General features: G+C 44.6%; 1 protein-coding gene across 2 annotated transcripts in view; it reads left to right on the top strand.

Moving 5' to 3' along the window:
* Positions 1–410: 410 nt before the first annotated feature.
* The window catches only part of YES1 (YES proto-oncogene 1, Src family tyrosine kinase), a 141,178-nt gene continuing 129,866 nt past the window's right edge, over positions 411–11,722 (top strand). Inside the window, exon 1 of one of the 2 annotated variants that reach the window (XM_033933945.1) lies at positions 411–525. The gene's annotated coding sequence lies outside the window, so the exon portion shown is untranslated. The remainder of the gene's footprint in view (positions 526–11,722) is intronic. The other variant, XM_033933944.1, reaches the window with a different exon arrangement.

Here is an 11,722-nt window from a genome sequence, read left to right as displayed (position 1 = left end):
TACCTGTCACTTCCATTATATGCAAATCTCTCTCATGCATATTCATTAGGGATATCTGGAAAACCTGACTGGCTGGGGGTCCCCCAGGACAGGTTTGGGAACCACTGGTCCAATGCATATGCAAGTCCTTCCAAGCGTGTGCAAATTTGAGTGCAATGCATGAGTCTGGGAGACACTTCGCAGGCTCCCGAAACCTAAGCTACGGCTCGGGTGTTCTCTCCTTAGAGAAGGCAAACAGGTCCTGGGCCCTTCCTCCAGACAGCTGTCGGACAACCCCAACACAAAGACTCAGTGAGCTGGAAGATAGCAGTGCGGTCACAGGTAAATCAGAACTTGGAAGACATTCAAAACGCAGATCCCCCCCTCCTCCTTCTTCAGCGTCCCGCCCCCCCCCCCGAACGCAATTTCCTGTTTCCGGCGGGGCGGAACGCGGCCGAAGGAGGGAAGTTGCGTCAGAGGGGGCGGGGCGCCGGAGAAGGAACTCGGTGGGGTCGGTGGCGATCGACCTCAGGCATGAGTTTGAAGGTAGGATGGATGGGGGATTGTTTGAGAGAGGGATCGGGTCGCGTTCGGGGAAGGGAGGGAAAGGTTTTGCTGGGCTGGAAAGAATGAGAGGGAGAGCAGTAACTGTGGAGGAGAGGAGGGGTGTTCGGCGTGCGAGGGCAGTCAAATGGTGTGTGACTTGGAATCTCTGCCAGTGCGATCTGCAGACCTGTAATGACGAGGATGTGGGGCTGCCGATGCCTCCTCGTGCATTGCGATTTTCTGAATGATGTTCCTGATGGAAGCACCAGGCGTTCTCGCACCCTCTCGGGCCGAATTCCGGCTTTGATTGGAACGAGGGGATTCTGTTGTAGTTGCGGGAGGCAGAGTTAATTGTGTGAAAGGAACGCAGGAATTGTCTTGACGTTTATGACCGCTGTGTTTGCTTGTTGTGTATCATTTGTCTACCCTTTTTGGTGCCAATCTTTCTTAGTTGTCTTCCATACCTACGTTATGCTTTAAAGCTCTTTTGGGGCAAAGGTACTTAAAGCCCTTTTGGTGTCTGATGGGGTTGGCAGTCACTTATCGTTTATAAAGAGACTTTTGTAATTTGGAAAAGTATGGCAGCCCCTTAAAACACTAGTTTACCAGCTACTAGAACTGCCTTGCATGCAGTACTGTAGATAGTAATTGGGCCATCAACGTTTGTAAGCATTTTTAACCACATTTTTTTTATTTCAAATAATTTTTATGTCAGTCTGAAAGTCTTTTATCCATATGAAATACTTAGGTATAATAATCTACTTCATATTTGGTAGATATATCTTTTCACAGCTCTCTTTAGTAAGGAAAGTTATCTAAAACCTGCTCACTTAAATTAACATGTATTTTTAAACGTTATGCATGTTTTATTGTATCTGTGTGGATAATGCGAGATATAAGTTATAAATAAAATAATTCAAAAATAGACCATAAGATGTTTTGTATTGAGTCAGACCAAAGGCTCATCAGTTCCAGCATCCTGTCTCTGACACTAGCCAATCCAGCTGACTGTGACATTCCTGGTAGATCTCAAAGAGTGTGTGGGTTGGGTGGGGAGGGGGAGAGAGAGATGCTGGAGCCACAGAGAAAGGGAAGGAGATATGCTGCTGGACTTTGGAGGGGAGGTAGAGGTTAAGGGGGGAAAAGGAACAGGAGGAAGGGGAATAGGACTGTGGAGTTTGGAGGGGAGGTAGGGTTGAGGGTGGAGAAGGAACAGGAGGAAGGGGAGTAGGACTGTGGAGTTTGGAGGGGAGGTAGAGGTTGGGGGGGAGAAGGAACAGGAGGAAGGAAGTAGGACTGTAGAGTTTGGAGGGGAGGTAGAGGTTGAGGGGGGAGAAGGAACAGGAGGAAGGGGAGTAGGGCTTTGGAGTTGGTATACCAAACCTTTGATACATATAATGATAAATTTACAGTTTATTTTAATGTTAAGTTTTTATTTTGAAGTTCAAATCAGTACATTTTTACCAATTCGGAATCTACCTAAAATTGCTTCTGACTCGACAGCCCTGAAGAGAAGCTGGACTTGGGGAGGGACAGAGACGGACACAGGGGGCAATAATGCACATGGATAGAAGGAAAGAGGGATGGAGGAGATGGTGTAAATGAATAGGAGGGAAAGGAAAGAATGGAAAAACTAGATAGATTTTAGAAGAAAGCTGAACATGGAAGATCAATGCTAAAGATGGATATAGGGTAGAATGTGAAAAAGTAAGGAGGAAAGAAAAGAAATAAATGTACAGGAGGCCTAGTAACAGAATTAAGAGCACAGGCAGAGGAAAGCAGAACCAGAGACTGGGAAACATGGAAAGGGGATAGGTTTTGATATACTGCTTTTATGCATTTGCAGTCATAGTTGTTTACATATTATATGCAGGTACATTTTTGGACATGGAGGGTTAAATCCTGCATTTCCTTGTGACTCTTGGCAAGTCAGTCAAATCTGGTTCTTGATCCACTGCACTAATCATTAGGCTAAAATCACTAGACAACAAAGATAGGAAAATTTATTTTATTTTCAGTTTAGTGATTGAAACATGTCAATTTGAGCATTTACATCTGCTAGCTTTTTATTTTGTACTGTACTGGAGGAACTGCATTTCTTTCTATTGCTTTAGTGTTGCATCGTGTACAGTCTGGCATCTTAGGGTTTCAATTTAACTTTTTTCTTCCATTAGTGTTTTAGTTTGTGGTTATCTTCCCCTCCATTTCAAATACAGGATGTCTGACTGCATGGGGGAAATAGATGTAGGTATACTTTGGTCAGTGTTGTGACTATATGTTGGCTCTCCTTCAGTGGCCCCAACTTAAAGATTAGTGAAGTCCCCTCTCCTAAGGAATCTCTTATAAAGAACTTTTTCAGAAGACATTTGATAATACTGCATGTCAGCTGGTTTATTTTTATTTGCATGTGCATTCATACCTTGGAAGAATTCTAATAATTAAAGCACAGCCTTCCTTGATCTTCTATTGGACTTTGTTCAGGAGGGATAAACATAGTGGCTTAAGACTTGCAAACTTGTTAGAGGAAAGAAGAGGAAAAGAGTGTATGATAGAAACTTTGAAATGTTTGATGGTCTTATAGAAGGGGTATTTTGATATTGAAGGTACAGAAAATGAAGAAATACTGCTTCTATGAGAGGAAGTGAATATCAGTACTGAAACAGAATTTAAACAATACTTAAGACGCACATAGAAGGCTGCAAAAAGAACAGCATTTAACAATAAGTTAATTTGTAGGACCATTATACCTATTGGGAACTTGTATGACCATCTATCTAGACTAGTAGAAGACCAAAGAGGAGAAAATTACAAATACTGACCTGGATAGGGAGTGGAATCCTGAAAGAGCTCACACTTTTCAGCTGACAGCAGGATGACCTGTTAAATTCCACCATTTACTGACATCGAAGAAACATTCAAGAAAAGGGTATACTAGAGAGAATGATTTCTTGTCATGCTGTTAAGGAGTATCTTATCGAATTGATTTCACCACTACTTTTGAATTTTTAAGTGAGTCTTCCAACACCTTATCCTTTGAAAATTGATCTTGGTAATAAACAGAAAGAAAACAAAAGAAAGAAAAAAAAGAAGATACCTTTTATTATTGGACTATCATTTCCTTTTCTTTGTTCTGTTTCTATTATCTTTGAAAGTGGACCACCATGGCTACCACATCACTTTTATCCAAAATTAATCTTGAAAGCTTTTCAGCGTTTTGGTTCAACAGTATTTAAAAGACAAATTTTAATGTTATATATTATTCATAATTGAAAATAAAACCCCAGTAAAAATATTAGCGTGACCTCTGCTATGGTGGATAAGTGTATTTACAAATGACATGCTTTTTACAGATGATAAAATAGTAATTGAGTTGGAATTCTACCTCCTTTTTTTCTTCGTGATATTCACAAAATTGGTGACAATTAGATAATTTTGTGATCTTGGATTTTTATATTCAGCATTTTATATATTTTTAATACTAGATTCTCTTGACAAAATAATTTGATAGTAGTGTAATTGTTCTTTTGTGGGATAAGTTAATTTTATACTGACAGCAACAAAAAAATTGAATGTAAAATCACCTTGCCCTACAATATTGAATGAATGATTTATATCTAATTTGCTATATCATCTTTAACTGACAGTGCAGGACAAGATGGTGCACAGCCTAACAAACAAGAAAATTCAAATAGAAAGGCGCTACAAATAATTGATAGTAAAGTGTTTCACTCATAACAGCACATCAAAATACAGAGATTCCAACAGACAGTACAGGATCCAGTATAAACAATCTATCTTGATTCTGATTTCATCCAGACCAGCTGATTGTGTATTGGATTTTATGTTGTGCTTTTGCTTCTAATATAAAAGTTTCACTAGCTTCAAAAAACATGAAGGGGGAAAAAAGCCTGACCGCTAAAACCTCAGGCAGAGATTTTCTGTGGTTTTCTTATTATCATACTTGGCAAGACTTAACAGATTTCACTTCCTTGTTTTTATTTGCAGGGTGGTTTTTTTTAAACCAGCTTTCACATTCTCATTCATAAGACTGGAGCTTGAAGTGATGAGGGCACAGATCATTTTGCTGCTGTTGAAGCTTTACAGATACACAAGATTTGTGGAATTGATAGTCCAAAGAAAACTGTTGGCTTGCTTCACTTTTTATTGGGAGCTTTCAAGCTGGCACTGCTTCTGGCAGGCTTTATGTTCTATCTTAAACAAGTGTTACATTTCAAGACTGGTCTTCCTTTTGCAGAGTCCACACACTTGAGTAATTCTATCTTTCTGAACCAAAACGCAGCATCATACTGAAAAAAAAATAACCCAAAGGCTGGTAGAATCTTTTCTATACGGTAACATAGAAACATGATGGCAGATAAAGGCCAAATAGCCCATCTAGTCTGCCCATCTGCAGTAACCATTCTCTCTTTCTCTCTCAGAGAGATCCCTTGTGCTTATCCCAGACTTTCTTGAATTCAGATACAGTCTCTGTCTCCACCACCTCTTCCGGGAGACTGTTCCACACATCTACCACCCTTTCTGTAAAAAAGTATTTCCTTAGATTACTCTGGAGCCTATCACCTCTTAACTTCATCCTATGCCCTCTCATTGCAGAGTTTCCTTTCAAATGAAAGAGACTCGACTTATGTGCATTTACATTATGTAGGTGTTTAAACGTCTCTATCATATCTCCCCTCTCCCGCCTTTCCGGCCTTTTCATATCTTTTTGAAGGTGCTGCCTCCAGAATTGTACACAGTATTCTAAATGAGGTCTCGCCAAAGTCTTATACAGGGCATCAATACCTCCTTTTATCCCAGGACAAGCAGGCAGCATATTCTTAACGTATGGGTGACGTCACCGACGGAGCCCCGGTACGGACACTTTTAACTAGAAAGTTCTAGTTGACCGCACCGCACATGCGCGGGTGCCTTCCCGCTCGACGGAGGAGAGCGTGGTCCCCAGTTTCTTCGTTTCCGCGGAGCGAAGAAGACGCATGTGCTTTCAACGGCTGTTGAAATATTCTACTTTGCCTTCCCGCTCGCGTAATTTTCTTCCTTTTTTGCTTTTTTCCCTTCGGGTCTCTTTTTCGTCTTAAAAAAAAAAAAAAAATTCTTTAATTTGTCTTTTTCTTTATTTTTCTGGCCGGCCCCGGCGGGGCCTGTTGCCAACATACAGGCCTCCGGGTTTGATTTTGCGGAGGCCGTGTTTCCATTCATGCCCCCTCAGCCGGGTTTTAAGAAGTGCCAGTGGTGTGCACGCCCGATCTCTCTCACTGACCCGCACAATTGGTGCTTACAGTGCCTGGGTCCAGAGCATCGGGCTGACACCTGCACCCGCTGTGCTACTCTTAAAAAACGTACGTTAAAGAATAGGCAGATCCAGCAGAACATCCTTTTTGGCACCGGATCTGCCATGGAGTCTGCCACACCATCGACGGCGCCGCTAAAGTCGGCACCGACTACCTCCACACCGCCTGATCCTTCCTCGGGGTCGATGGCATCAGGTAAGCCGGCTAAGAAGCCTTCCACTTCCCTTGAGCACCCTCCTGCCACGGCGGCGACACCGGTCCTCCCGGCATCCAGCCGACCCCGTAAACGCTCCACCCCGATTTCGGTGAGTGCCTCATCATCGGCCTCCTCATCGCCGGGGCGTAGAGCAGCAACTATGGTACTGAAAAAGAAAAAAGCGGTACCGGTGCCTCCTCTGGACGACCGCATTGCGGCCATACTCCAAACTCAATTACAGGAGCAGCTACAGCAACAACTACAGCACCTGTTGCCAACCATATTGACCCCGCTCCTTCCGGTACCGGACCGGCCCGAGCCTTGCACCATACCACCGGAGTCGACTCCATCGGTACCATTAAACACGTCCATGCCGGTGCTCGCGGCGGAACCCATCAACCCTCTCGTGCAACTACACTCTGATGCCGATCCTCTCCGACATTGGGACCGTCGCCAAGCCCCCCGAGACCGGCACCGCTCCTCTTCCCCCGGTACCATCTCCATGCGTTCTGGCAAATCTCTCTCTAAGACTCACCACGCAGAACCATCCACACCACCGTCCCGTCCTATACACACCGACGTCAGGGACCCGGACCTCTGGGAAGAATCCCAACCCGGTACCGACGATGAGGCTTCTTCAACCGACGAGGAGCCCTCCACAATCGATACCGGTTCCAAGCCTGAACAATCCTCGTTCACCAAATTTCTTCGGGAAATGTCAGCGGCTCTCTCTATCCCATTGGAATCTGACTCTAAGAAGTCACAGGCTTTCTTAGATGCCCTAGACTTCGAGCAACCCCCCAAAGAATTTCTAAAGTTACCCGTCCACGACATCTTACGGGAAACTTTCTACAAGAATTGGGAGAACCCTCTCTCGGTACCGGGGGCCCCTAGAAAACTGGATAGTCTCTACAGGGTCAACCCTATCCCGGGGTTTGACAAACCCCAACTACCCCTTGAATCTCTTCTTGTCGAATCCACCTTGAAGAAAACCCAGGGATCCAGTATTTATGCTTCTACCCCTCCTGGCAGAGAGGGCAAAACGATGGATAAATTTGGCAAGCGCCTTTATCAAAATTCAATGCTTGCAAACAGAGCCACTAATTACACCTTTCACTTCTCCTTCTACATGAAGCAACATCTGGTTCAACAACTCTCTTCATTACAAAAGTATCTTCCTGAACGTAAGGTCCCTCTTTTCCAACAACACATTTCCAGTCTGCTCCAACTCTGCAAATTCATGGTGCGCTCTATTTATGATTCTTTCGAGCTCACCTCTCGAGCTTTGGCCATGGCGGTTGCTATGAGACGTCTGGCCTGGCTGAGAGTTTCCGACCTTGACGTTAACCACCAAGACCGCCTGGCTAATGCACCTTGTCTTGGTGATGAACTTTTCGGAGAGTCCCTAGACTCCACCACCCAGAAACTCTCTGCTCACGAGACCAGGTGGGATACTCTCATCAAACCGAAGAAGAAGACTCCGCCTGCTCGCCCCTAAAGACAGCAGTCTTCATACCAACGCAGATTCTCAGCCAGACCTCTTCATCCACCTCCGCAACAACCTCGCCGACCTCGTCAGCAACAGCAAACTCAGGCTCGCTCCCAATCTCATCAACCTGCCAAGCCTCTCCCTTAGTCAAAACCTTCTCAGCCCTTTTGACTCCTTTCTCCAGGGCATAGCCAGTCTCTCACCAGCGTTACCTCTTTCTCAACCTATCGGAGGACGCCTGCAACTTTTTCTCAGCCGTTGGAAGGTCATCACGTCAGACCAGTGGGTCCTTACCATCATTCGCCATGGCTACTCTCTCAACTTCCAGACTCTTCCACCAGACAATCCTCCCGTAGAGTCTGCTTCTCACTCCTCTCAAACCCTCCTCCTTCTCAAGGAGGTTCAATCCCTCCTTCTTCTCAATGCCATCGAAGAAGTCCCCCAAGACCAAATGGGTCAGGGATTCTACTCTCGCTACTTCCTGGTACCCAAGAAGACAGGAGACCTACGTCCCATCCTCGATCTCAGGGACCGACCTCAAGGAGGCCTACACTCACATTCCAATCAATCAGACTTCACGTCGCTACCTCCGGTTTCAGATACAGCACCATCACTACCAGTACAAAGTGCTACCCTTTGGCCTCACATCATCGCCCAGAGTGTTCACCAAGTGCTTTATTGTGGTGGCGGCCTTCCTCAGGTCTCACAACCTCCAGGTGTTCCCCTACTTGGACGATTGGTTGGTGAAAGCACCTACGTCTCCGCTTGTGCTACAAGCCACTCAACACACCATCTCTTTCCTCCATCTTCTGGGGTTCGAGATCAACTACCCCAAGTCGCATCTGCTTCCCACACAGCGACTTCAGTTCATCGGAGCTGTTCTCGACACCACTCTGATGAGGGCGTTCCTCCCCTCCGACCGTCAACAGACCCTGCTCCATCTTTGCCGCCAGGTGCTCCTTCATCACTCCATCCCTGCTCGGCAGATGATGGTCCTCCTGGGCCACATGGCTTCCACGGTCCATGTGCTCCCTCTGGCACGACTCCACCTCAGAACACCTCAGTGGGCTCTAGCCAACCAATGGTCTCAGACCACGGACTTTCACCTCAACCAGTCCATTGTTTTGCCTGTCTTTTTTCCCAAACCCCACTCTCATCCTGGGGAACAGGCGCTGCATACGCTGGACTGTAAGCGTGCCCTTGCTTACTATCTTGATCGCACCAGGGCTCACCGCTCATCCCCTCAGCTCTTTCAATCTTTCGACCCTAACCGTTTAGGTCGCCCTGTCTCTAAACGGACGCTTTCTAACTGGCTTGCTGCCTGCATTGCCTTCTGTTATGCTCGGGCCGGTCTCTCACTGGAAGGTGCTGTCACGGCCCACAGAGTCAGAGCTATGGCTGCTTCCGTGGCTTTCCTCCGTTCCACGCCCATCGAGGAAATCTGCAAGGCTGCCACTTGGTCCTCAGTTCACACGCTCACTACTCACTACTGTCTGGATGCCTTCTCCAGACGGGATGGACTCTTCGGCCAATCTGTGTTACAAAATTTATTTTCCTAATGGCCAACCATCCCTCCTCCCCCTCTGTTAGCTTGGAGGTCACCCATACGTTAAGAATATGCTGCCTGCTTGTCCTGGGATAAAGCACAGTTACTTACCGTAACAGGTGTTATCCAGGGACAGCAGGCAGATATTCTTAGGACCCGCCCTCCTCCCCGGGTTGGCTTCTTAGCTGGCTTATCTTAACTGGGGACCACGCTCTCCTCCGTCGAGCGGGAAGGCACCCGCGCATGCGCGGTGCGGTCAACTAGAACTTTCTAGTTAAAAGTGTCCGTACCGGGGCTCCGTCGGTGACGTCACCCATACGTTAAGAATATCTGCCTGCTGTCCCTGGATAACACCTGTTACGGTAAGTAACTGTGCTTTTCCTACTGATCATACCTCTCCCTATGCAACCTAGCATCCTTCTAGCTTTCACTGTCATCTTTTCAACCTGTTTGGCCACCTTAAGATCATCACATACAATCACACCCAAGTCCCACTCTTCTGTTGTGCACATAAGTTCTTCACCCCCTAAACTTTACCGTTCCCTTGGATTTTTGCAGCCCAAACGCATTACCTTGAGGACATTACATTACCATTTGTATTCTGCCATAGTCCTTATGAGTTCATGGCAGATCACTGTGAATTCATCTGCTGGAAACGGACTCAGTTAAACATAGTATAATATCAAATTCCTTAAAATACAATAAGCACACATCATAATCAATTTCAAGATAGAAATTTCTTAAATAAAATTTTTTTAAAAGTTTCCTAAAAATCATTCAACGAACTTCTGATCTAATTAAAAATGGTACATCATTCCAGATTAGAAGTACCTGATAATAAAAAGATACATTCCATTGCGTAAATGATTGTTTTAGGGAGGGAAATTGAAGGTAAAACTGCTTCCTTAAAGCATATCCTGATCTATGTGCTAATAAGGAGAATAATTCCATCAGATAAGATCCCCCTCCCCCCCAATTTCCCTTATTGCATACGTTGAATGGTTTTTAATCTTTAAACAAAATGTTATTCTTGTGCAACAGAATTGGTAGTCTTGACCATTGGGTTAAACCCCCATTAGTTGTGAGGGTTGTAGAGAGCCACTGGGTCATTCCATGTCAAGTAATCAGATTCTTGGAAAGTGCCCTGCATGACCATCACAGATTTTGATGAAACTTCATATGCAGCGTCTACCATGTCTCAAACGAACTTTGGTAAAGTTTTAGTTTCGCCTGTGGAATATTTGTGGAGATATAGCCATTTGTTTGACCCCATACCACAATGAAATACAGTACGACAATGACATTCTGACAACTTTGAGACACAATATCTCCCGAGCTGTGTTTCCAAAAAAACTGAAACTTAGCTACCCTGCACAACTTTTGGAGCTCTGTTCATTGCTACCAATAACAATTTTTGCCGAGCACTGATTGAATGCCTGAATTACAGTAAACTTAGCCGAAAAAATTAGTGCTCCAAAAAAAGTCAAAGTTTGACATTACTTAGCTCCCACAATAATTGAGTAATAAATGCAAAATTTGGCGCATAATGTCTCAGTACAACGTTGTCTTCAAAAGTACAATTTCAACCTCCAAGCTCTTTCCATTAGTTTACAAATTAAGTGTAAAGTTGCTAATTTGTGTAAAAAGGCCAAAAATAGGGTATTTTCAGCCTGCTTTTACAGAAAAATACCTTTTAGAAACTCTTTCAAATCAGTCTCATTAGAAAGAGCATATTTCAAACCCCCTAGAAAAGTGGACTTCATTTTTCAACGCAGGTTAACAATGGCTGAAAAAGGGGGACAAAGTTGGGAGACGTTGCCACGGCAACAACCTCTATTTCAACATAGTTCTGTCATTTTTAAAGTTACAGTTTTGTATTGACGTAGTATTACTACTACTCTATTGCGTTGGTCCATGGTGACATTGTCACTACCAGTTCAAGAGTTTGAACTGGCAACCCCATCGCCATAGGGGTCACGCCCGATAGCTGTGCAATACCAGCCACGGGTGGGCCACTTCGTCCAGGTTCCCAAGCCTCGCATTTGGTTTCTTTGTCAAGGTTCCAAAGCCTTTTGTTGGTATCTTTCTGGTTCCAAAGCCTAGGGTGTCTTATCCTAGGTTCGCAAGCCTAAATTGGGTATCTTATATGGTTCCCAAGCCGAAGTGAAGTCCACTTTGATTTTAACTGCCAGCAATCTTTATAACATTCTGTTAAATTTTTGAGCCACTTTCTTCAATGCAGTTTCTGGAAATTGATATTGGCGGCCGGATGATGTAACTGAAGGGGCACAAAGCATGCAGATGAGGTGTTGCTCTGGAACCCAACAAACGTCTTGCCTTTCTGGTCAATAAAACGAATGAGCTGGACCGTGAGGATGCATAAATTTTATCAATGCATCATTTTGTTCAATTGAGACTTCAACAACGTTTCCTATCCACCATTGATTATCGTAAGTACAGGCAACGTAGCAACCAGGAAAGATTTCGGACACTTTCAAATTTGGAATGGCAGTATCAGAAATTTTGGCAACAAAATTTATTGTGTCATTTGAAACTTTGCTGACATGAACCGAGTTTGAGTCGACTGGTACAAATTGGTAGTGCTCTCTGGTACCGGCTACTGTGCTGCTTTCATGCCATCTTTCTTCTTGAAACTT

This window comes from Geotrypetes seraphini, chromosome 2 (assembly GCF_902459505.1).
Source record: "Geotrypetes seraphini chromosome 2, aGeoSer1.1, whole genome shotgun sequence".
NCBI classification, from domain to species: Eukaryota; Metazoa; Chordata; class Amphibia; order Gymnophiona; family Dermophiidae; genus Geotrypetes; species Geotrypetes seraphini.
The sequence above is the reverse complement of the archived record's forward strand: the minus strand, read 5'-3'. Positions and strand labels throughout refer to the sequence as shown.